This window comes from Lathamus discolor, chromosome 3, assembly GCF_037157495.1.
Source record: "Lathamus discolor isolate bLatDis1 chromosome 3, bLatDis1.hap1, whole genome shotgun sequence".
Lineage (NCBI taxonomy): Eukaryota > Metazoa > Chordata > Aves > Psittaciformes > Psittacidae > Lathamus > Lathamus discolor.
The window spans coordinates 72,914,815-72,941,281 of NC_088886.1; the positions used below are offsets into that span (position 1 = coordinate 72,914,815).

The 26,467-nt window shown below is 45.0% G+C and overlaps 1 long non-coding RNA gene across 2 annotated transcripts; it reads left to right on the forward strand.

The window, feature by feature from the left end:
• Nucleotides 1-22,586: 22,586 nt before the first annotated feature.
• LOC136011054 (uncharacterized) lies at nucleotides 22,587-25,949 on the forward strand. 2 transcript variants are annotated; one of them, XR_010611171.1, is made up of 3 exons: nucleotides 22,587-22,734; nucleotides 22,873-22,992; nucleotides 25,754-25,949. It is a non-coding gene; the product is annotated as an uncharacterized LOC136011054 (long non-coding RNA). The 2 variants fall into 2 exon arrangements; XR_010611170.1 differs by lacking the exon at nucleotides 25,754-25,949 and adding an exon at nucleotides 24,849-24,900.
• The last annotated feature ends 518 nt before the right edge of the window (nucleotides 25,950-26,467 follow it).

Sequence of the window (26,467 nt, forward strand, 5' to 3'; positions counted from 1 at the left end):
TGCAAACACAACATGTATACAGAACAGTCATCTTCAGACATCAAATATATTCACTTTTGTTACGAATACTTGAAAGCTGTAAATAAGAAAGCAATGCAGACACACACCTCAATGGGATTGAAAAGTCTTTTAATCCCAAAGACATTTTTACATTATATATTTAAGAAATGATGAGCCCAAGCTGTTTTCTTTGCTGGGATTCATCTGGCCCTCTTTGCCCAAAGCCATACTTTTCAAGTTTCGCTGAGATCACTGGCAACACTTCACATCAAGGGGCATCCCAATGTTGGGGCTTAGGATGGAAGTGGGATGCAACAGTGGCAGCTTCTATACCTCACCTCTATTCATTTTTTAAAAGCCAGCTATTGATTTTTCATTTCAAGAGAGATCTGCAACAGCTCTGAATTGGGTTTTATTATTATTTACTTTTTTTCACTAAATTCATAAGGGGACAGATCCCCATCTGGGACACTTGACAGTGGATGTACAGGACTTCTGCTGCTGCTGGCAGCAGCTACATGTTGGAATGCATCTTTATCTTGTCAAGGAAGAAGGAAACACCATGCTCAACTCATTTCACTCCCTATATATCACAGGTCATAAAGTCTTACTCAGTGATTCCTACACAGAACCAAATAATTTGTGGCTGAACAAGAGAAAAAAACACTCAATCTCACTGTAATTTATTCTTGATCATCTTTTTTCTCTGTATTTCCACAATGCACAGTCTTCTGCACAGGAATAACTGCTCTGAGAAAGATGAACATCTGCAAAGATTTCTCTGAGAGCAACACTGTCCCGATTCTGAACCTAAATCCAAGCCCTATTCCAGTTAATAGAAATGCTACTGCAAATTTAGATGTTTATGGGTTTTTTTTCTTCTAAATGAAGCCAAGGTTGCTGCTGCAAGTTAAGGGGGAAAAGATGGGTTCCTTCCTTTCCCCTCTCTCCCAGGAACATGTGAGATGAAGTTACCATACAAGATGAATGCCCATCAGAAAAGTCCTTCTCACCCCTGAGAAGCCTTGAGGACAGCCGGGACATGAATGCCTGATGGTAAGTGCCTGGGAAACTGCTGTTGCCTTTTGCCTTGGCACAGCAGCATGAAGTGACCTCATCCTCTATTTTCTTCTGAAAACTGCCCCCAAAAGCCCTTGCACCAACCGTAAATACTGCATCTTCATGATGTGATGGGCATGTGTGTTCTGCACGTTGCTGTGAACATGACCTGCGTTCCCTGGGGCAGCCAGCACTGAAAGTTACATACCACAATCCACTGATTTTCTGGTGCATATGGAGAAGGGTCACCATCTGTTTCCAGGTACAAAATATTGAGGTATCATGATATACAAGGCTTGAAGTGCTCCTTTTTGTTGTCTGGGAAAAAAACAAACAAACCAAACCAAAACCTCCAACCAAACCATTCTAAAGGTTATCTTTCTACACCCAAGCATGAGAACATGGGTGCCTATCTCAGCCTTCTGCGTCAGTAGTGTTATCTGAAAGGGGCTGCTGAAGGCAGTGGGATCAGTGGCTAGGACTGGCAGATGCTGGCTTTGCTGGCTATTGCTTTGACTTTTCAGTGGGCCTTCTATGAGATCTCCAGGTCCAGTGTGGAAATCAGGTGTGGGGGAATCACAGCTGTACCTTTATTAGATTACATCTTTTAGCGGTTCCTTTACTGCACTGGGATAAACACCTTTGTTATGTATATCCATGCACTGGTCTGGCATTGCTGACAGCTACAGCATCAATCTGGCTGTGCTTCTTTTCTCAGGGCAATTCCTGCTGGAGTCACACTGGTTGCCGCAGTGAGAGCTGCCAGGGGGAAACAGCATCCAAGCAAGATGAATTTGAACCTCGTAGGCAAAGCAGTGTAAGGGGTCTCTGCTGGCTGAGGGTGAATCGGGGGGGCTGTGCTGAATTGTTGCCATCTTGCTTCTTTGGAAAGCAATGCAGTGTCGTGATCAACAAAGCAAGTCAGGAAGAAATTAATCTGTTTCAAGGAAAGGTCCTACAGCTGGAGGTGAGAAAAGGCAATTCAGCGTTATTAAGAGTAAGTGGACTTGGGGCCGTGTGCCCAGCTGGGGCCACCCGGCACTGCGGCAGCCTCTTGCCTGGAGCCAGGGCATTCTGCAGTCCCACTCGGATGCAAGCAGGAGGACGCAGTGCTGACAGCCATCCATTCTGGAAATTAAATTCCACTCCCCTCGGTCATCCTCGGCTCACACCCCGCTCCTTGCTGGAGGATTGCTGAGCGTGCAGATTAGTATGGGCCAAGTCCAAAACCTATGAGGTCAGTGAGAAAGGCTCCAGCATCCCAGGGAGGCGTGAGCTTGGTACTCCAGGAGTGGGTTTCAGCTCACGTATCTCCAGCTGTGGGCATGAGTAGTGGGATGGAACTGGGGATGTCTTTTGCTATCTGTGAGCTGAAGGTCAGCATATAAACTATTAGATGTTGTGGGATGCAGGGCTGTCCTGCTGCTGTGAGTGGGATGGGACAGGCAGTGTTTCCCTGGAGCCTGCCTGGGTTCCCTTTTTCTCCATCCCAGCCTGAAACCTTTCAAGAAGGACTGAATTAATGGACCAAAGAGCCCAAACCTTCTTGTGGGAGAGGACCGGGACCAACCGCAGGGTTAAGTGTCTCTCTTTCAACCAGGGGACAAATCCCTGTTATGGTATCATGCCTCTGTGGGCTGAAGTCCCTGCATCTGGGGAGAGGAAAACATGAGCAGTTAACTGGAGCTAGGAGAGTACTGGTGTGTTGGCAGGGTCCAACAGGGTCTGCTTCTGGCCTCAGAAGCAGAAAATCCCCAAAACCAAAGGCGTGATCCTTGCTTGAGACTCCTGCTGGGTTTTCCAGTGGTATCCTGGGGAAAAACAGTCCATTAAGGCTATTGCACAATGCAGATATTTATAAAACTGTATCTATTTAAACAGAGGAATGTGCTTTTTCCCAGTGAGGTCTCTGAAAAACCAGCAGTACGTCACTTGACCCAGGCCTTTAACTTGAACTGTCTTGGCAGTTTAATAAAACTAAATAGCTGGGCTATGGGGAGTTCATTAGTAAGTAATCCAAAGGCCAAAGCCCTGTGAGCACGTTCAGCTCTCAAACACTTATTTGTGTTTGCCAGACTCAGTAGAGCAAAACCCCTTAATAGGCACTGGCAGTATGTGCCACATGGTCTCCTCTGATCTGGAGACAGCAACACATGCACTGGGGTGACTTCATCTTTCTACATGAGGCTTAAAGAGAAGGCCGGGACACAATGCAGGCCCCTGTGTTTCCCTAGGCAGGCTCAGGTGGATTTGCTGAAGTGCTTCTGCTGCTCAACTTCTCCAACCTCTTGCTTCTGGCAAAGCAAGTGAGGGACTCGTGTTTCCTTCCAAAAGAGCTTTCAGAGATGGCTGCTGCTGCCAGCAGTGCAACGCTGAACCTGCAAGGGACTCCGGCTTTCTCGTCATGCGACTATGAGCTGGTATATTGCGTGCCTTTTGCCCAGGATGTGAAGTGCCTGTAGGGTTTTGGCAGGTTGTAAAACAGGATACAGAACTGCTGCTTATTACCTTTGAGTGGGGGTTTAAAGGAGTGAGAAGGAAAAGATCTTTCTCCTGCTCTTGGTTTCCAGAAACCAAGTGAGCATGCTTAAGTTTCACACTGTGATTGACCAGGTGTAAACAAGATGAGACTGCTTTAGAATAGATATTAGAATAAACTGTCATTGAAAGGGTGTTTAGGCAGGCTGCCCAGGGCAGGGCTGCAGTCACCGTCCCTGCAAGTGCTCACACACCGTGGAGACGAGGCCTCAGTGCCATGGGTCAGTGGTGGCCTTGGCAGGGCTGGGGAATGGTTGGACTGGATGAGCTTAAAGGGCTTTTCCAGCCTGGTTGAGTCTGTGATTCTGTGAAGACTTACTTACAAATAAATGAGCTGCAGCACCACTGAAGGTTTGGCAGGGAGCTCACTAACGGCTGCTTGAGATAGTCAAAGGAATATCTTGACTCCAGTATACCTTATTTTTTAAGGTAGCATGTAAAGACCAACCAAACACTGTGCTGACCCTTAGGGGCTGTCCATCATGAAAGCCCTTAGGGAAGGCTCTAAATACCACATCCTAGAAGTAGCATTTAGCTTTTCAAGAGCTGATTAAAACCTCCTACTGTGAATTTGGTAGAAGCCCAATGTAACCATGTGGTGAGCCCTTGGGCTGGAGTTGAAGGACTGTGGAATAGATCCACACAGGAAAACTTCCCTGACCTGAGTTAAAGCTGGTGATGTCCTAGGAATAAACAGGGTTTTCTGTAATTGAAGTTTATTCTGTAGGAAAATTCTTGCCGGGTTCCAGCGTAGCTGCCACACAAGTGCTTCTAAGAGTAAATAATCCCATCTGTCAGGTGCTTCTTGCAAAGGAATTGACTGTGGAAAGTTATGAATATTACAGAGGAGAAAACATCAACCTGAGTAATTGGTATCCCAAATGTTCCCAGACCTGCGGTGGCATCAGCAGTGCAACTTTTTCTTCTGGAGTGTGCAAAATTCCCCAAGGATCAAGTAGATTTTGAAAGGAGACCTGTGTCTTTTAATGAAGGTGCCTAAAGCTGTCTCAATTTATACCACAGTGCTGCATCCCCAGAAGAGCCTGCACTAAATCAGGCATTGCCAAACAAAACTTCCATGCCTTAAATTTACAGCATGAATGAAGAATGGAGATTTTGGAGACCTTATAGTAGCCTTACAATACCTAAATGGGACCTAGAAGAAAGGTGGAGAGGGGCTTCTGACAAGAGCATGTGGTAACAAGACAAGGGGGAATGGCTTTAAACTTTCAGAGGGGAGACTGAGATGAGCTCTTAGGCAGAAGCTCTTCCCTGTGAGGGTGCTGAGGCGCTGGCACAGGGTGCCCAGAGAAGCTGTGGCTGCCCCATCCCTGGCAGTGTTCAAGGCCAGGTTGGACACAGGGGCTTGGAGCACCCTGCTCTAGTGGAAGGTGTCCCTGCCTGTGGCAGGGGTTGGAACTGGATGAGCTTTAAGGTCCTCTTACACACACAAACCACTCTGGGATTCTATGGTGTTATCCAGAGGTACAATGTGAAAGTTCTTGTGACAGCTACAGGAGATGTTAAGATCTGCTGAAGCCCATGTAGCATTCCTATTTTCTCTTCTATGAGCTCCGGCCAGCTGCTAACCTGTGCAGGCACCTCTTTTCCTTTCCACTAGCCTGGCTCGATGGAGCCCAGGGGGCTGAAAAGAAGCCAGAACTAACTACAGCTCTAGAAGTCTGCAGTGTGGTGCTGGGAAGAGTGGTCATGTCGCTTCTCCATAGGTGCTGTATAAACATTGGCTTCCATGCTACAGCAATGAGGGTGTGCCTTTACTTGCAAACCCTCCTTTCCGTGCAAGACAGAATCCCTGCAGTCCCATCCAAGCAGTCTTTCTGCACTCGCTGTGCCTATCCAAGGCAGCCCTGCAGTCGAGGTCCAGACAGGACAAAGCCCACATGCAACTCAGCCCATGTCTCAAGATGTTACAAGTCCTGCATGCCCATGCTGTGGTCATGGCACAGGAGGAGACCTGTGGATGCTTGCTCATGCACTGGGATGAGTGACTAGAGCATGGGCAGGTCTCTCCAAGGCTTATCTTTTAGCAATTGACATGCATGGGTCAGGTCTGTAGCTCTGGCAACGCTGGGCGTGTTGTTTTGCTGGGCACTGTGGGAAGCCTGTCCATAAATGTCACTAGAGGCACGGGGTATTCCTGAGAAAATGGCCTCGAACACGTGGGTTTGGGTTTAGATGGGAAAGGTGGCACTTTTCCCAGCGAGGGAAGCAGGGATGAGACAAAAGCAGCACAGCAACGACATCTTGTGATGTGCAGTGACGGCTGCATGTGCCTGCTGCAAGAGCCGAGCGCGGCTGCACGGAAACCCCTGGTCCCCGTGCCCAGCAGGAGCACTCCCTGTGTCCTTACTGGGAGGGCAGGGAGCGTGGACAGGAAGGGACATTTTCTCCAGCGTGTTGTGATGAGCTGGAGCCAAAGCAGGGTTTTGGCAACAGCAAAGCAGGGGTGGGAGTCAAAAGGCTACAAAGGAAAGTCCCGCTTATTGCATTCTCTTTTTTCTCTTTGAGTATGGCAATGATGCACAGCACTGAAGTCCCTCTCGCGTGCTCTGTGGAAGCCTGTGTTCCACCCGTCTGCAGGTATCTTCTGGAATAGGTACACCAGTAACATTTCGTTTTCTTTTTGCAAGAAGTAAGCAATTGTGAATGTTCTGCTTGATATCTGAGTATCGCTGTGCCTTCAGACCCACTTCTCATGGTGTGTTCCATCCCAAACAAGGGTAGTAGTACCCATCCCTTCACACTTTGGTTGCACCAAAGAGGAGCAGTGGCAAAAGTTACTCCAGACTTGCACCCTGGAGCTCAGAATTCCAGGTTTGTAGTGGAACTTCTCTCAACTGAAAGGAGGTTAAGTTGCTGCCCCAACATTGCCCAGCTGCTGAAGAGCAGCCTCTTCAAGGCACCAGCTCAACCCACCAAGCGGACAGCCCTTCCTGAGACCCTTCAGTTTTAAGCTGGGTTGAACTGTGGCCAATTTTATACAGAACTCATGAAAATCAGCATATTTTGGAACTGTGGTGGCTGAGCTTCTTTTTGAGACATTGTCTTTGCTCCCACCAGTGCTTCCTTGCAGAGCTCGCAAGACGGAGGTCACGCTCTGAGATGCCAGAAATAAAGGAAAGCCTGTGCATGAAACCGTACAGCATCCAGCTGCTGTGCTTAAGGTAATGATGAGCAGAAACACATTCCTGTCTGATCTATGTTGTGTTACGTCTCTGGGTAGGATTTCTGGAGGCACCTACAACACGTAGCAGCAGAAGTGCTACTGAAAGTCAATGAGACTTTGTTCAGAACAGCCTCAGGTGCTTTTGAAAGACTTGCCCTCTTGTGGGTTTCTTTAAAGATTTGTAAATTATAGTTAATTCCTATGGCTTAGGTGTATTAGTTGATAGAGCCCAGGTTTACATTCCTGTCCTCCTTAGGATCTCACCACTGGGGCCTCCTAGTCAGCCTGGATTGAAAGTTTGGCAGGGCTCAGGCGTAGCAACTCCTGCCTTCAGCTGCAAGAGAGAGCCACAAAGGTTGCCAGTGTCCCCGTGTCCCGTTCCCCAGCCTGAAGGGACAGGTCTGCATAGCTGGGACAGTGCTCTCACACCGCAAGAACTCAAACTCATTCCACACAAGCTGCTGGGGACAAAGTAAATCTGGTTGTGCTCTGGTCATCCTCTAGGCCACCTCCAGCTGAGAAACCAACCTACTCACAGGGCATCTCTGCAAGCAAAACAAGAGTGGCTGCAATTTGGCGTAGTTTGTGATGCCAATTTATCTCTTAAATGTGGAAACAGAGGTCCCTGTTGCACTCAGACTGAAATTAATGCCAGCAAGGATTCTAACTAGGCCACCTGCCTACAAAGCCACCTTCATCAGAGACTGTAGTGATAGGACAAGGGGCAATGGGTTTAAACTGAAACACAAGAAGCTCAGGTTAGATATAAGAAGCTCTTCCCTGTGAGGGTGGTGAGGCACTGGCACAGGGTGCCCAGAGAAGTGTTAAATGCTCCATCCCTGGCGGTGTTCAAGGCCAGGTTGGAAAGAGCCTTAGGTGACATGGTCTAGTGTGAGGCATCCCTGCCCATGGCAGGGGGCTGGAACTGGATGATCTTAAGGTCCTTTCCAACGATAACTGTTCAGTGATTCTATGCCATTACCTGCCTCTGGGGGTGTTTCTTGTTAACTTTGGTTTGAGGGTTTTTTTAGGGAATATGGGTCCTTCCTGTGTTCTTCACAGATAATCAGGAAGAAGTACCCCCATAAATGAGACAAAAAGCTGACAAGGTTTTATCTGCTTCATCACTAGCTATTCCGGCCTATTCTGATCAGAGAAAGCGTGTTGCTTCCAGTGAGCCTGACCGAAGTTGTTGGCCTCTGGCAAATTAAATAACCCTGCCCTATAGGTCAGACAGGTAAAACATGGTCTGCAGGAAACAGCAGAGGACTGAGGGGAGGAGGGGGGACAATAACAGTCTTTCACAGAAAAGTCGCTGGTTTTGTCCAGAAACCAGTGTCACATCTCAACACACCATAGGCAAGGGCGGGTGTTTTCACTGGAATGCCTGTGCAGAACCTGTCCCCAGGGGACACCTGGCTCCTCAATTTTTATTGTGATGCTGGGCTTTGGTGTCTCACTCCATCGGAAAGGAAGCACAGCTGCCCCTGTCCTCTGGGTCTGAGGGGAAGGTTCGGCTCTCAGAGGCAACCTGCAGTGATGTGACAGCATGCCTCAATTCTGCTGCAATTTCATAGAAAAGCCTTTGTTGCCTAGCTAAATCCACAGGCAGGCTCGAAATCAAGACCAAGGTTGCCTCTCTGTGCAAATATAAATTCAAAAGTATGTCCAGGTGGTTTGCTGCTCTAAGTCTTCCTCTGGTGGTTTGCAAAAGGTCTGATTTAATTTGTAATATCCTAGGGGGAGCTCAGAGTAAATGGTGCTGAGCAGAAGACAAAGCCATGGCTACAGACAGGGGCTTCAGTCTGCACCTCAGGTTGTAAACCATAGAATCACAGAGTGGTTTGGGTTGGAAGGGACCTTAAAGCTCATCCAGTTCCAACCCCTGCCACTGGCACGGACACCTTCCACTAGAGCAGGGTGCTCCAAGCCCCTGTGTCCAGCCTGGCCTTGAACACTGCCAGGGATGGGGCAGCCACAGCTTCCCTGGGCACCCTGTGCCAGCGCCTCAGCACCCTCACAGGGAAGAGCTTCTGCCTTATAGCCAAGCCAAATCTCCCCTGTTTAATTTTGAACCCACTGCCCCTTGTCTTATCACTACAGTCCCTGATGAAGAGTCCCTCTTCAGCATCCTTGTAGGCTCCTTTGAGACGACTATTGAGTTTTGCAGGGCTTTGTTGCAGTGTTGTTGTCATGACCCTGAAGGTGACATTGGGTAATGGAGCTGTAAGTTACCATAGGTATCAGACCCAGGTTTGGAAACTTTTTTCTGGATCTGCCTAACCCACTGCCCTGGCTGAAGCAGGGGGAGAGCAATGGCCATGGCTGCTCCTTCCTCTCTTGGCTTTCAAATAGGATGCTCACCCCAGAAGGTGGGCTGGTTAGAATCAAAGGTTAGCTGTGTCACCTTCTCTTTCTTAATCCATGCAGACTAAAAGCCCAGCTACTGTTGGATCAGGAAACAGCAATTCATAGTGGAAACAGCTTTTGCACTGAGAAGCAGCAGATCCCGTGTCTTCCCACACTGACTACTCAAACCTTTCCATTGAAATTGGGAAGGACAGTTGGACTGTTCTTAGTCATCTCCAATGCCTGTGTGGATGAGGGTGGAAGTGGGTGGCAGGTGTGATTTCTTGGTTTGGTATTCTTTCTTCTTTTTCCCTTATGCCCATAGATCGACGTGTCTGTGGTGGCGTTGCTCACAGCAGCTCCTCTGAACACTGCTCAGAGGTCCATGAGTGCTCAGGCTTGCTCTCAGGACTATGGGGGCAGCAGTAATAAATGAATGAAGAGCGGAGAGCAATAAGTAGAGCTGTGAATCACCCTCAGTGCACATGGTGTCGTGGGTCGAAACTGGTTGGCTGACCCTGGCAGGCTTGTCAAGCAGATGCCTGAGTGCAGTGGAAAAAGCTTGCAGAGTGAAGTGCTTATGAACTATTTTAAGGTTGTGGCATTGTTTGTCTTACAGCAATAACTGAAGTGTGAAACCCCTTGTGGATTTTTAATCTCTTAAAATAGATCTTTATGTGCTAGGTTTTCTGCTAATTGATGCACAAGATGGTGCATTAACATATTATACGTCAGCTAATACAAAGGAGAGATCGCCCACTGAACTACAGCTTTTGTGCAGCATCTGATGCTATGATTTTTGTAAACAAAGAGAAGTCTTGTGTCCTTATGAAACCACTCAGTCACTGCCTGGGAAGACCTGAACTCTTTGACTGATTTCTGTCGTATCTCATTGTTTCTCTAGGCCTTATGAGGAGAGGTTGAGTGAAGCAGCACTCCCCACAGCGGGTCCCCGCAGAGGGGCAGGCTCATGGTGCAGGTTCACCTTTTATTAGTTTCCAACAGATTCAGCAGCACACAAAACCAGAGGAGACTTCAATCATTCTGCTGCTAGTGGAACTGCCTCCTCGGCTCCAAACTGTCTGTATAACTGCACGGGAGGAAAAACCCGCTCAAAGCTCCTTGCTGCTGATTGCCGCCTGTAAAAAGATCTTGACAACCTCTCCTGTGAAAAGCTCTCACACCTCCACTCTGCAGCATGCCTTTGATGCTTTAGCAAGTGGGTAGTCCTCAGGCTACTGAAGTGCCTTTCCTTTGTCTTCTGTGCTGCTCAGCTCCTGCCTACCCGCACAGGAATGTCCTTCCCTTAGTGTATGTGGACTCCCTAGATATGCTGGAGCCCTCACCGTCAGAGGAGGTGCTTGGAGGGGCCTTTATTTGGCTCAGGTACCACAGTTTTGTCGCTGCAGTGACTGTAGCCTGTAGATCATCAGATTTCTGGGGGAGGGAAGAAGATTTTCAGCACTGAAACCAAGCTTGTGCCAGATGCTCCGTCCTTTACTAGGCGGGGGTTCAAGAGCAATCCCTCTCTGCTCCTCAGCTTCTATTTCATGTTTGACTGATATAAAGGAAGCAACATCCATTGGTCTAATGAGACCACAGGAAAACAATGAGGCATGAAATGATTTTTCCTTCTTTCCCAGATAAATCCCTGTTGTAAATTAAGTAGTTTACCCATTTAACTACAGGTGAATCACAGATGCCTGCATAAGTCTACTGTTAATAAGGAGGGAGATTATCCAGGACTGAATTTCAGACCTCTTGGGTCTCTCTTACTAATGATGAAGTAATGTTCTTCACAAGTTATGTTATCACCAAGACAACGGGGAAGGAACATAGTGTCAGGTGCTCCCAGTGTTTGGGATCTGAATGGGGTGATATCCCCATGCTGCAAGTATTATCCAGTTCTCCACACTGGAAGTTTCTATTGAAAATAAACTGGGATTAGCATTGGATCAAGTTGTCCAATGGAGGTAAACCTTGGAATGGGAGGACAGCTTTCCCGAGGCTGGCAGGAGCAATCCCTTGGCAGGGCTCTGCCAGCAGGAGAGCTGGAGCCCAGGGCAGGGTGTCCTTTGCGTTTGGAAGGTGAGCTCCGCATTCATGAACCTCCCTGATGAAATCCGGAATTACATCCACACCACAGCAAATGCAGTCACCTATAGCTAGGACAAAGATGGGAAAGAAAGACAGGACTCATCCTGTCCTTCACTGAATTGTCTTTCAAAATGAGTTGGAAATACTGTTTGTTTTACACAGCGGATATTCATCCTTTCTTAAAGGGCTTGAAGCATGGTGAGAGTTTTATCCCCATGGCTTGGGGATCAAGCCCTGAGAAGGCTTGACTGTGTGATAGGAAGAGTTAGCAATAGGAAACTATTAGTAAGGAGAGCAAGAGTTGAGCCCCTCAGGCTGCCGAGTGCAAGGCTGTCTAGTGCTAGCTGCAGGAGTCACTGATGTTTCTGACGGGTCAAGTATTAATGAGGTCTTAACAAAGATAACAGAAAATGACTGCGAGCAGCAGGCTGTCATGGAAGTAGCAGGTTCATGTTTCACTCCTGCAGCAAGAGGTCCCCCTGTGGCTCAAATTGGCTGTCCCAGTGGTGCAGAAACACTGCTGAGGATAATCATAGAATCACGTTCTCCTAAAGCCATGTTGTGATTTGGGGGCCTCATGATGGTAACTAAAGATACTTCCAATCATTAAGGCGCAAGTGCGTATGAGCTGAGGGAAAATGTCATCGTCTGGTTCTAAGACCTCCCTCCTCCCCAGCCCAAATTCAGAAGGTGGTGTTAGCAATATGGCAGAGAAACCTTCCCAACACAACACCTGCATGTGCCTGCAGAGCCGTTTCTTGATGCCCACATAACGTCCCAGCTCAGGGGGCTCCCATGCCCTGGGGGGAAGCCTGCATGTGAGTGGGTTCCCACAATAAGGAAAAATGGCCTAAATACAGTATTTGCACAGCTTATATCTGCTTCTGGTAAACCCACGTTTCTCTGATAGGAGAAGAGGTTGTCTGACACACACCAAGCTCTAGGCAATGCTCCCCAAGACCCTGCAGCCTAGCATCACCCACAGCTCATGGGAAGTAGTTTTGGGGAGTAGTTTGGAGCCTCCTTTTGCTGGTCCTAAAGCAGACCCCATGGCTGCCATGTGGGCTTGGACCTCTGGTCCTGGACTAAAATATTTCCCTTTAGTGGCTCTTAGGTTATCAAGACTACAGACAAGGTTGGAGATGTAAGAGGTGTTGCCTGGGTGTTTGGTTTGGGGAATTTAAGGCAGCTTATCCTCCCTGTGGAAAGGGAATTTCACTCAGGCACTGACTTGGTGTTTGGCAATGACCCCTCCAGGATCTGCAAAGGTGAGGAAAGCCCCAACGTCCCGTAAGATCTTGTCTGTTTTGTACGTGTTTCAAGGCACAGTCTTAGGCGATCTTTAGTTGCCTAATGAGGAAGGGCTCCTGAAAGTCCAGCTCTGGATTTCAGTGGGTTTCTTATCTTCCAGTTGATTCAGCAGGGGGGATGTGTTTGCTGTTGCTATGGGTGAGGTGTATGTCACAGCACTGTCAACCTCCATCATGCATCCTGCTGAATCCTGCTGCACTGCACATTACATTTAGTCAGGACGACTAAACCAGACTCCTGGCCTTTCCCACATGTTGAGCAAAGCTGTTTTACACTTCAAGTGCAAAAATTCTCCTTTCCGTAAATACGCAAGTTATGTACATTTGTCCTCTTGCAAAAGTTCCAGAGGTAGGGAGGTAAAAATACTGCCCCACTTTATGGGAGAGCAAAAGGGACAAGGGGCACAGAAGGACTGTCAGATTTAGGAACTGAATCTAAACCCACTGAACGCTCTTCAGACTTAAGAGTGTGTCCTGCTTCTGAGAGATGGTATCAATGGTTGTGCAGCTTAGAAAATCATTTACAAAGCTCTTGTCAACAAGCTTGATGGGGCAAGTAAGTGGGGACCTATTGCTTAATCCTGTTTTTAGAAGCACTAATATATTATCAGAGAGTGTCAGCTTCATGAAAGCACCAGCTGGAAACACAGAGTAAGTTTTCCTATGCTTTTCGATTACCTTCCCTTTTTGGAAGAAAAAAGGTTAAATACCAAAGAGAAGAAGTAAGTTAAGATGCGGATTCTAGTTCAGAGCTTAATGCTGATATTAACATTTGGTGACATGGATGCTGCTAGAACAGCCTCATCCACAGCTGAATGCTCACAGGAAATAGGATGCTGAAATCACAGCCTTCTCAGGGAAGTATTTTTATGTTGTCTCTTCTTCTTCAGACCTGATCTTCCTCCCCCTTCTCCTGGATAATGGTTTCTGGATGTCTGCTCTTGCCTGTGCTGTTCTGCAGTCCATGTCTTTGCCTTAAATTCAATGCAGCGCTTATCCAAGGACTGCTTTGTTTCTTACTGATGATATTTAAGCTGCAATAATCCTGCAAGGGCTTTTTCTACCTGATATCAAAGACAAATGGTTTGAATTTTGATCCTGTTGTAAGGACCAGCCTACCCCTTTCACAAAAGCTGGAGTCAGCATGAGAGATTTAAGTTAAGCAGCATTTTTCCTGTTACCAAAGACATTTTTGCTTTGGTCTGTGAGTGGAATTAGTTCCACAGTTATAACTAAAATAATGTCGTGTTTCTGCCTATGTTAGCAAAAAGTGTCTGATTGGTCCCCTAAAAACTCCCAAGTGCCTATAACTCATGGCCATAGCTGACGGGATTTGGATCCAGCCCCACTTGTTGTGGAAATCCTACCCCACTGCTTCTGCTTTCAGATCATTCCTCACATCTCTGATTTAATTTGATCTAACTATAGCTCGCTGGCAAATGACAATTCATAGTTAGGCGATTTTCAAAGTCTAATTGCTCCAGAGTTTTCTCAGTACTTGAGAATTTCTTAATTGTATTAGCCAAGGTGAGGATAATTGCTGCTTTCATATCCTTGAAATTTCTCATACAAAAGAGGCTTATGCAAGAATCTGCTTATTCTCTCCAATAAATGATCTCTCTGTTATTAAGGAGTGTGTATTGGGGGACTGCTGGGAAGCATTCCTCTGCACCATTATGTACTTGAACAAAACCTGAAACTTGCAGATACAAGACTAAATTATAGTCTGGGGCAATCATCAGAACACTCTTCCCCCCACCCCCCTTTTTTTTTTCCTGGAGGTTGCTCTTTCAAAGAAGAATAAGCCCCAATTCTACAAATAACCTGGTATTTTGCATTTTGGGGATCTGGGTGGGGGAAATCTCCTATTTATAGGTCACCCAAGCTCTAACATTTCTCCTGGTCACAGGTACCGATGTTGTCCTGTTTAAAACTACTATTTTTTGCCAATCAGCGCCTTACTTTTTGCTTTGATCATGAAATCCTCAAGCAGGGACCATTTCTTCCCCTGGTTTCTATAGCTTCAGGATCTTGAGATTATTCTGGGCTTCTACATGTCTTGGCATTGTAGCTCTGTGCTTGAGTTTATACTGCAATAAAGCCACTCCAGCAGAGAGAATCAGGCATAATGTTCTTCCTTAAACTCCTGCAATTAAACATATGCATGCAACAGTAAAACGCCATGTATCACTTCTGAGGCTACAACTACCATTAAAGAAAAAAGGAGGAGGATGAACCATGTATTTTCTAACATGCCAATTCGATAGACTGAATGTGGGAAGGAGGCATTCAGTGAGTCAAACACTTAATGCAAGAAGCAAGTTCTGCACAAATTGCTGATAAGGTAGACAAATTTCACAGCCCATTCTGGGGAAAATATTACATTTCATGGTGCTTTACAGATGATGAGAAATCCTATTAAAATCCTGAAAAAAAAAATGTATACAAGTTAAATGTGGTTATTTAAAAGGATCTGTGGTTTTGGATGCAGGATAAGAAGCAAAATGGGCATCTCTTAGGGATAATATTGAGTGTCATAGAGGTTTTACACCAGGCCCTTGGTAAAAAGTAATCTTATAGTTACAGGACTGATTTCTCTTGCACCACATGAAAGTAGTCAGAAGTAGTCCTAGTATTTATTTCAATTGCTAGACGAACTCAGAGGATAAATAAGATGAAGACTGTAATAGTGAGTGTTATAAGGACTGCAAGAATATCAGACCTTTCAGGTGAACTCTTTCCTTACTCGAGGGCTTTAAATCAAGGTGGGCTATGCCATCATTTTGAGGCAGCTGAGCTATAATTTAGGAGCTTTCCCCAGTTACCGTGGCTGGCTGAAGTATAGTGTATGAGCTTTGCAGAGGTTTAAATCATTGCTTCTTAAACTCGGATGCCAGTGCTGTGACTGCAGAGCTGTGCTGATGCAGCAAGGCCTACTATATTCCCTGTCCATCCAGGTATGAAGCGGATCCACTCCCATTGGTACCTGCCTTGGCACCCATACCTTTGGTCACATACTTTTAAATCCTCCATCTGGATTCTGTCTATCCAGCACTAGATAGGTCTCAAAGTAGCTCTAGAACTCTTGGCAGCAATGTAAATTTTCTCCAGGTCAGGAACCAGCTCACCATGAATAAACCTTGCTCTACAAACACAGTGTGTTTTCCTCCACTACATTGCCAGAGCATGTTTGCCTTAAAAGCATCTCCAGTGCCAGGGTTTTGCAATAGGATCTAGTTTTCTGTGTGAGAGAAGGATAGGCTCTCACCAGAGTCCTCCTGGGGACACCCTGACCTCTGGTGACCACGTACTTCACTAACATTGTGAAGGAATGCTTTGGAATCCAGGGAATCCACGAATCCATGCACCTAGGAAAGCTTTGCACTATACTTCTCATGCATTAACACATAGAATTGCAAACCTCCTGTACTCTCCCTGGAGAGGTGCTCCTTGTGGTCACCATGCAACTTGGTGTTTATTATATTCCCTTATATTTACCTTATATTCCCTTATATATATATATTCCCTTATATATACCTTATATATACCCTTATATTCCCTCATGCTTATTATACTCCCTTATATTCCTGGGAGTTACTGCCACCTAATGACCCAACATAGGACCAAACAAGGACCCAGTTCAGCTGTATCCCGTTTCCTTGCTATAAACCTGGAACTGTTGCTTTTGTGTGACCTAATAGGAAACCAATAGTCTGGAATAATTTGTCTTGGGGAATTAATGCCAACTTATTTGCTGAACTTCAGTAAGAACCATCACTTCTTCATGACAGTTAAGTACCGGGAGGTGCTAAAATGGTCATAAGTGACCTTCTGTAGTGAAGGATAATAAATGATTAGCTAGTGTGGGCTGTGCCCATTATCAAACACGCAGAAATATTTGAGGGGAAAAATTGCCTTCAACCACAGATTACTTTACTAAAAATAGCACCAGGAATGACTCTTATGTCAGATGGTGTGAAATGATGTAAAAAACAAAGCCTTTCTGAGAGCCCCTATTATGAGGGATGTATGGGATGCTGCTATAATAGTCATTTATATGGTTGCCTGCCAGCAGGTCCATATATTTGTTACCAGCAATGAATGTCCACACTCCTGGAAGGAAAAACGATTGTCCTCAGGCTCTGACAAGATAGGTTATCCCCTTTGCATGGAGGGAGAGGCTCTCTAAGGAAAATTGTCTTCCCAGTTTCCCTCTCTGCTTCTGGAAGCTCTTCCCAGGGCATTTTGTGACTGTGCTTCAAGCCAACTCGACTCCTGTGAGGTTTTACAGGGGCACATTGACTTTGGGAGTGGGAAGAGTATGTGAGGCTTTCTATTTGACTGTCAGGGTTGCGAAGTGAAGCTCTGGTTGAAGGTGCAGGGATGAGACAAGCAAGTTTATCACATAGCTTCTTGGAAGGAGGGAATTACAACCTGGAAGGACAACAAGAAGCTTTCTAACAAGAAGAACTAGAGCTGCCCAGGTGTAGTGGTGTGGTGTGGGGGAGAGATGGAGGTGGCTCATTCCCAACATATTGCAGTGCTGGAGAAACAGAAAAAGGGGAAGGAAATGCCAACGTGTTGCAGTGGCCAGAGGGAGCTCAGGATAGTAAAGGGTCAGTGCTTCCTCACTGCTCTGTGGGCACGACTGCTCCTCTGACCCAACTATAACATCAGGATCACTTTTTTCATTAAAAAAACTTTTCAGAAGGGAGATCTTACTAATTTATTTATTTTTCTTTTAGAATTCCAAAGAACTAGAACATCACCTTTGAAAATGAAAAGGAGACTTAAAACAACTTTCAGGCATGAAACTACTTGCTATTCAGGCGTGAAGCTACAGTGAGGAAGCATTTCTTGATTAGCATTTTCAACTAAAACTTAGCTCAATTACAAGTGACAGGACAAAACACCATGACGAGCTTCCCAAGTCTGTAAATACGCACTTAATAACATGCTCATCTACAAGAGGAAACAATAAAGATAAAGGTTAGCATGAAGTAGCAAAAAACTAACACGTGCTTTTTGCTGTGGGAGCTGCTGCCATCATTCTTTAATAGTGAACGTTAGGACCTGGCTTTGCTCTGCTCTCAGGACGTGTGATGTCTGTTTTTATAAGCATGCTCAGAAATACATTTTCAAGTGTTTGTATGAAGTGAAAAGGGCAAATGGGGGAGAAACTGTAAGGCCATCTTAGAAATCTTACTCCCATTTTCCAAGGGAGCTGAGCGCAAAGGCAGACTGGGGGAGATTTATGGCTGAGTTTAGGTCCCAAAGTGTGCTCAGGAGCAATGGCCAGAGCTATCTGCTGACATGGGCTGACTCATTAGCAATAAAGGTTTACAGGAAACCCCCTCACCATGCATGGTTCTGGCAGGTTCATTCTCCTGGGACTGAGACCCTGGGTCTTCTGTGGCACTTCCCTGCAAGACTTGAGAAGCTTCTCAGGTGCCGTAACCCGGTGGAGAGGCACTCCTGGCTTCCCAACAAGGAGGCTGAGAGCTGCTTATGAGGTTTAAATAGGTTACAGCTGCCTTCCCTTTCACACGTTCTCCTGCCAAGAGTGCTCCTGAGCCCCTTGCAGAATTGCTGGATGGGTTCTTGAAGCCCAAAGCAGGGCTGACAGCCTTCCCACTGAAACATTTAATGCTTAGAAGCCTGGTTTGCAGCTCACCAACTCTGCTGTTTCAGTGAATGATGTTCTCAAGGGTTTCTTCTTTTCACCTTCTCTTTTGAGCAATATTTTTCTTACTCTCCCTGAGGTATGTTCTCTGCCCCGTTAAATCTCCTGAAGTACCATTCAGAGACTGTGAAAGCCCCAGCGATATGTGTGCCTGCCTTCAGGAGAATTCACATGGTCTTTGCTGCCCTGCCATGCAACACAGGGTGTAAACGTGGCACTTACGGACGTGTTAGTGTTGCACTTGATAGTGTTAGCTTAACAGTTAGACTCGATGATCACAGGGGTCTTTCCCAATCTAAGTGATTCTGTGATTCTAAGATAATGGAGACTTATGGTAGGAGAAGAGGAGGAAAGACCAGGTCTCCTGACTGGAAGCCAGTTGCAGGTGAAAGCAGACTGGAAATTATCTAATGGGAAAAGTCATGTGTGCATAAAAGGAAAAGGTGGGATTGTTCTTTCATTCTTGTGTGTGTGAGTTTTAAGCTGGCTAACCTGGCTGTGTTTTCTCTTGTTTGTGATCTAAGGCTTTCTGTCTCTTTATATAGCTAAGAATGGGTACTTTCTAAAATATCCGTCCTTCATCTCATTTCAGAAGGTGCAACCATGAAAGAGGAAACATCTCCTTACTCAGTACAGTATTTTTCTTATGCTATGGGGTTAGAGGTTTCTCTTTCTTGTCAGCCTCAAAGGTGGGCAAAATAGGGTGTTGTGGCTTGATGTTGTTGGAGGAAGCAAGCCCATATCACATCTTGTAGAGACACCATGGTGGGGAACTTACGGATAAGATCACCTTGAGTAAGTGTTTGTAGTGCTGCAATTTGGGGTGCATTGTGATGCTTTCTGGAAGTGTTTGGATAACTTAACAGGCCCCTTACAGCTTCCAAGGAGGCAAGATCTGACCTCCTTAGTCAGTGCTTTGATGAGGAGAACGTTTGGATTTAATTAATACTGTTCTACAGTAATGGGTGCGAAGCTGTGGAAAGCTGAGCAGGGATGAGAACAACGCTGCCCAAGTCCAGCAATGCAGAAAGAAATTATTAGTTTAACAGGGCATGAAATTACCCTTTCTGTTTTCTACAAATTTAATCTTAGTTCACAATATAATCTGCCATGGCTGATGAAACCCCATCAGGGTTGCCCATTCAAGCAACCCAAAAACACTTGCCTTCACATAGCTCTGAGGACTGCTAGCAGATTATCAGCCCTCGACACCAAAAGAGACCCTGGCAAAACTCGCCTGGTTATTCCTTTATAACTTCTTTTTCTTCTTTATTGTCCTTAGTGGCAGTGCCATTTTTATCAGAGCACATGGGTTTTCTGCAAGGGGCTATGGAATGATTTGCTGCATGTACATTAGGGCAGCTGTGTGCAAGTGGGAGGAGATGCTCCCTGGTCAGCAGAAGAGTTACAGATGCAGATGGGGAATCCAGAAAATGCTGAATTCGTCCTTTGAAATCACTAATGCCCAAGACATTGGGAATGAGAAACTTCACAGCTTTCTTAGAGCAGATGGATGACAACACGATGCTCTAACGAGCTGTTTTTAATTCTTCCTAGGGAGGAAAGCTTGGTGGGTGGGTTCCTGGGCTGCTTTAGGCACACAGATGTGAGAATGGGGCAACAATATTGCTGCAAATACTGAACAGAGTTGTGTGTCTTCATCCTCGTTTTGTCCCATTCAAATGGTCGATAATCTGTCCAAACCCAGAACTGCTTCAGAGTAAAACTCTCTACATCCAAGAAGTCTTAAAATGTAGGTGATTGCATGAATATTTGAAGGTCCAATAGTGGATGAGTGATAAAAGAGTGAACAGATACTCACCCAGCTCACCTATCCCAAACAATAGCAAAATCTCAGACCACTGCAGTAAACCTGTGACTGAACATGAAATCAAAACAACTTTCCAGATACTGGCTTTCAGCTCAGGCTTGAAAGCTGTCCCACTTCCACCCTATTTTAAGCCTATGCCAACCATTCCCAGCTCTGCATCTTTTACCTTTGCTGTCTTCTCTGTGGTGTTGGTGGAGGTACTTCAGCAGAAGTGTGTAATGACACACTAATTTCTTCTTCTTGCTGTTGTGCAGATGTAAAATTAGCTGCTCATCCAGTGGTAATTAGATGTGACTATCTGGCACGTGGCCCTTTTCTGAAGAACCACTGTAGAGATGCTGTTGAATGTGATAGAGAGGGGGACAATGTTTAAAGTTAAAACATAAACACAAACCACTTGCAAATGTGTGGCAGGTGGCTGAAATTACAGCTGTTAATGGTCCTATGAAATGATTGAGAGTCCGTTGCTTAACCAGCCCCTTGAGTCTCATAGTACTTGTTCTGGCATTGAAATCAATGACAAAGCTGCCACTGATTTCCTGGGGACCGGGCAAGAACACAAATGCTTCCTATTTATTGCAGACTTTAACTGAATCATGAGCAATGCTTTAAAAGGAAGAAATAAACCCCTGGGGCTGATCTACATATGTTTTTACACAACCATGACTGGAGCTGCATAGAGCAACATTGATTTATATCCGTCACTGCTACGGAGCGCTCACCAGCCCATATCTTTTATGCTTTAGTGATTTCTAAACTAGGAGACCTTTGTATGAACATCTTTAGGCAGTCATGGGGTGGCTCAGGGCTCTTGATCAATTTTATCTTGTCCAAACTAGCTTGACTTTAAGGAAAAGCTTATGAAGAGTGAGTAGCCTGCAATACGTGGATTAGTTCTGCATTACCTGGTAGCAGTGCCTGTGAAACTGAAGGTGCATGGCTGATGGCTTATTCATAATAAGACTTCAGAGGTTTGGGTGCATTGCTTTGAGAAGTGAAAGGCTGACACAGACACAGTTTTCTTTTAGCAGCACTTAGTTCTGATAGGGCATTTTCTTGATGTCAGTGGGAGTTGTGGCCATAGCAAATCACACACGAGGTGCTGTCAAGTGGTTCCTGACATGGTTTAAAAGCAAGTTCATTGTGGACTGTTAAACTCTTGCAGTATCTGTCTGCTGGCGTTCCTTTCTCTCCTGGTGAGCTGAGTTGGCTTTTCAATGGAGACTGGATTGCAACAAAAGAATTTGGTATTTTGTCCTATGAGATGAATGGTTCATTTATGGTTAATTGTTGGATTTACTGCTTCCAGACAATATAAAAGTTGAAATGTCAATTTATATTATCTTTCCTTCAAACCTGTATCAATAGTGATCCATTGAGCCAGTGCTAAAGCAGCAGAACAGAAGGCAGGCAGGAGAGATCTCCAGTCACACCCTGTGAAAGTGGAGACATCGGGCTCCGAAAGCTATAATCCCGCATGCTTTCTATCTATTCCTTTGCAGAAACCTCTTCATTGTCTCAAAAGCTTTTTTAAGCCAAAAACCACGTTCAAAAGGGAAGCAATGACTGTTTCCTTGCTTATGTCCTGTCATGCTGGTCGTGGGTCTGCCTGGCATACACTTTCCTGCCTGAACCTCCCTACTACTAAGTGTAAGTAATAGATGCCAAACTTCCTCAGCATGTCTCAGGATATAATGTAGCCTGGAGTGATTAGGTTTGCTTTGACTTGTTCACACCACGCTAATTCATTGCCCAGATTCATTAGGCTGGAGAAACACCAATGACTTTTCAGCATTTGAGATGGGATGGACCATTAGATGGTCACCGATAGTTTCATTCTGGTTTTTGTTCTTTTTTTCCCCCTTACCCTTCAGGAAGTAGAACAGAAAATTGGATTTTTAATTCTTTTTTTCCTATCTAAAAATAAGCTGTAAATGTAGTAATGTATTTGGCTGTATCATTATCTGAAGTGCAAAGGTCCTACACAGAGTCTTCTAGAGGGCAGCTTAGCCTTAGATTTAATTTCAAATATGAGCATATCCCTGTCCTTTCAGTGCAGTTTTACAATATTCCATACTTGCTGGGAATCTGTATGACCTTTGCAACACTTCGTTTGTGAGTAGTGGCATAATAAGATTAACATTGACCTTTCTGCAGTAAAGGTACTCCGTACCTTCCCCCCAAGGCCCATAGGCTGCTATTGAGTACAACTAGCACCACATATTTGAAATTTCATATTGAGCTTAATGCATAAGTAGTCTGGAAAAAAAAAAAAGAAAAAGAAATAAAGAAGAGATGGGTGGATTTACTTATTTTGTTATATCTGCTTGATGGTGCACAACTTCTCATTCTATGTAGACATGCAAAGTAAGATAGAGCACAGGTATATCGATGGACGAAAGGTAACACAAAAATTACCTTGAATGTTTGCAGATGGTGTTCATCTTGCAGTGGTTTTTGTCTGCAAGTCATTACAGCTGCGCCTTTGCTCTAATATACAAGGTCTCTGAAGGGCAAACAGCGTTCTCTTGTGGCTGTCCAGCATGGAGCGCCTCTGATGGTCAAAAAGGGAGCTGAGAGGTCCATTCCTTCAGTCCTGTGTCATGGGAAGAGTGGGAACAACAAGGATTTGGTGAGAGGAGCAGGAATGTGACGCATCAGACACAGGACCACTTGGAAGGTAAGGAGATCTGCTAATTCCTGCAGGTATTGGTGTCTCAGAAGGTTACACAGGTTAATTTAAGCTGTGTTTGTGAAGAAGTCCATCCCCAGTCAAGCCAATAGTCCTCATGGTAGTTTGCTACAATCTTTATTTCAGAAATGCTCTTCTTCAAGGACTGGAAAACTTGATTTCAGGAGGTTATAATTTTAACTGGTGAAGGGGCAGCCGTGCATGAAGTGATCTGCAGGGAAGCTGTAATGAAGTAGTAACCACATGGTGAGTGTGCATCAGTAGCCAACAGCTTCTCATTAATAAGATTTTTCATCTTTGGACTTAAAAACCCATAATCCAAATATATACATCATCCCACTTTTGGGGCCCTACACACCATCTCTGATGCTGGCTAACAGCAACGTGCTTAGCAGGAAACACAAGGCTGTGCAAGTCTCCCTGGGCCCTTGCTGTATGGGAAAAGTCTCTGTAGATCCACATCTCAGCTCTGTATGGCTCGTGCTTGCAGAGGCTGCTGCTTTGTTCGTGAGCACAAGCTCACATCAGCTTCAAATCTCTGCCTGAACTTTCAGAAAACTGGAGAAGGTACTTCCTTTCAGCAGGTTTTTAGGTAGGCTGAGGCCACAGCTCTAGGCAGGCAGGCAGCAGGGTTAATGCAGTCCCTCTCCCATCTGTAATGGCTATAAATCTTAGCCAACACCTTAGCCAAGTGAAGGCGGTTCATGCCACCAAGCATGTAGGAGGCACAGTAGCAGGTATGCTGATATATCAATTAAAAAGGATAAGGAGTCATTAGTATTGGAGTTAATGCTGCAAGCTCAGAAATGCTGCAATGTTTTCCTTTGTGTTGGGACAGAAGCAAAAAGCTTATTTATGAGCTTTTTTCCTATTTTCCCCTCAAATATTTAAAATCCAAGTTCTTTTAAAAGAAGTTTTGCAAAAGCAGACTGCATGTGTGAGAAGGGGTAGGATTGTATTTCAAACCATGTCACGTATTGCTAATCTGATATCGAGGTGACAATGGGATACAATATACCTGGGTAAAATTGTTTTAATTTAACTTGATTTGAGAATTCTTCTATTTTCTAATTCAAATCTAAACGGAAGGTGGCAGTCCTAGTTACAGGAACCACATTGAAGGTAGCAGCTTCAGTTAATGTTATCAATGTATTTGAACCCATTTTATCACCTGGACTTAAAACCACTGAAAGTTCTTAGGAAAACTCCTTCCAAGAAAATTCTGAAACTTTTCCATTCAGCTCAAAAACTCCAATTTCTTTTCCCAGGTCAGAACCTCAATGAATGTTGTGCAATGTAGAAAACAGGTTTTGAAGAAATGTGTATGTTTCCTTCCTTCTAGTAAAAATTCCTGGCTAGGCCCATTAAAGCAGCTCTTGGCAAACATAGGCATATTTATCTACTCTAGATAATACTGGCAGGTACCTTTGGTGTCATGCATCAGTATGACTGGCTCCTCTTCTTTAAACTATCATTTCCATGCATAACCCAATTTGGGAGTGGGGAAAGTATGACTTCCTTTTGGAAACCTTTAGCCCAGCAGAGAGGAAGGGAAGTTTACTGCTGTTTTGATGAGGCCTTGGTACTGAATATGCTTTACATCTTTATTTATTGGTAACTTCATTCAGCGTGGCTGGCAATTTCTGTCAGAGTCGATAAAACACTGACATCTAGTGCCTAAAACAAAGCATCCAAACGTGGCCTCATGAGATTCCAGTCTTGGGACTCTAGGCTGGATGTTGACTGTCCCCTAACATTACAGACTGGAGTATGTTATGGATATTAATATTATGGTTTAGCTCCAGATCAATGAAAGGAAGCTGTTGGTTTGTGCACTTAATGTTACAGTATGCAGCTGGTGAGACAGGGTGGGAGATGAAGGTCTTTGTCTAGTGGGAGCTGGTTGTACTGGGATGCTGGAGTAGAGGTGGTCAAACACCAGGAAAAACAGGCCTATGTATTATCTCTTCTTGTTCAGAATATATGAGGATTTTTAAGAAGAATATGTTAGTAGATAGTAATATAGCACATTTAAATGCACATTAAATAAAGGCGGGGGGAAAGGCAGGTTTTTTCTATGATTGTGAGTATGATCCTTACAGATGCACATGGAAGAGAGTTGCAGGGTCAAGTTGTTCATCAGACCTATGGAGGTAAAGCTGTTAATCAAGAAATGGCTATAGTCCATAAAGTGGCTATTGAGGGCCAGGTCTGAGAGCTGGAACCCTGACTGTGGGAAGATGTTCTCCTTGTCAAGTGAATCATTACAATGCTTTCCTTTCCTGATTCTCATGCTGCTTTTTATTACCTTTTGCTTTGCCTTCATTGTTTGATTGTTCAGAACAGGAGAGTCCTGGTGAGACAATCAATAACAAGAGGGAGCTCAGGTGCTCTCTCTGAAGTGGGTACGAGTTTGCCTTTTCCTCCAGAGCCAGTTCTTCCTCCTGTGCTCTTTCCCTTGCCGTAACCAGCACTCATTTAACTCCTCTGAGCCTCAGGCACCAAGAGCCCTTCTGGCAGCCTGTGTGCAAATAGTTTTTAAAGCAGGGCTGCCTACTGATTTTTAACTGGCATTTTAATAATGTTATTATTTAATGGGCATCTCAATGCCACTGTGAAAATGGCAGAAGCAATCTCTGGTTGGCTTTGGTACCACTTCATGCCTTCATTCCCTTCCCCTTTTCGTTATGCTTAATGTGATCACTATTTGTAGTCGTTCTGCAAGATGAATAGTGCAGACATGCACAGCTCAGTCCACCAAGGGAGCACAGAAATGCAGAGGGGTTTGCAAGGCCTTTTCTTGTAGGTCAGACTTTAGTGGCTAAACTACATAAAAACATAAGTTCTCCTGCCCCTGCAAAACCCCACATCATAACAGAGCATTTGAAATCCCCATTAAGTTGTATTGACCTCAATGTCTTTAAACACAAAGAACCCAAACAGACAAAAACTGTTCCATGTGCTGAAGACATTAAGGCAAACATGAACTCACGTGTTATTTCTGCAGGCAACTCTGGTGTTTCCAGGTACAATAATGAATGAAGACAAATGGCTTTCGTGGAGATGCTTTCCTAAAAGAGGTTTATCAGGCTTCGCAGAGGCAGTGTTACAGAAGTCTCTTGCCTTGCCTGTGCTGTATGGTGCTGAGCTGGCAGAAGCAGAAAGGCAAGAATGGAGCATGTGCTGGGAGCCACACTAAGTTGGCTATTAAAAAAGTATATATACCACTAGTTGCCTATACTTATTGCTCCAGAGGAGGTAGCTAAGTCTTTAAAATCAGCTAGGAAACCAGCTCAACAGCCTGGAATAATTATAGGGCATTTCTTGCTCATTTTCTATATAATCCAGTAAGTATATCCTCGATTTATCTTCCTATTTCTGCTATGTCATTTGCAGCTTCTATTCTAAAGAAGTATATTTAAGGGATTAGGCTGCAGGCAGACTGATGAGATTTGGTATCTGCAATCTAAGCTCAGGAGCAAGGGTTTCTTTCAGTCTGCCACGAGTAACCCATTTTGTATTTATTTTGCATCTCTTGTTGTCTAAAGGAAATAGCAAATATGTTCTAAATGCTTTTGTTCTTGCTCCTGAAATATGGGAATGACAGAAACCTTCTGTGTCAGCCAGCCTTTTAGGAAACCTGAAGTCATATCTGAGTTACTAAAGTTTAATAGCTTGGGGTGGGAGGTAGTTACTTCCCATAACATCTTTCTCCATCAAG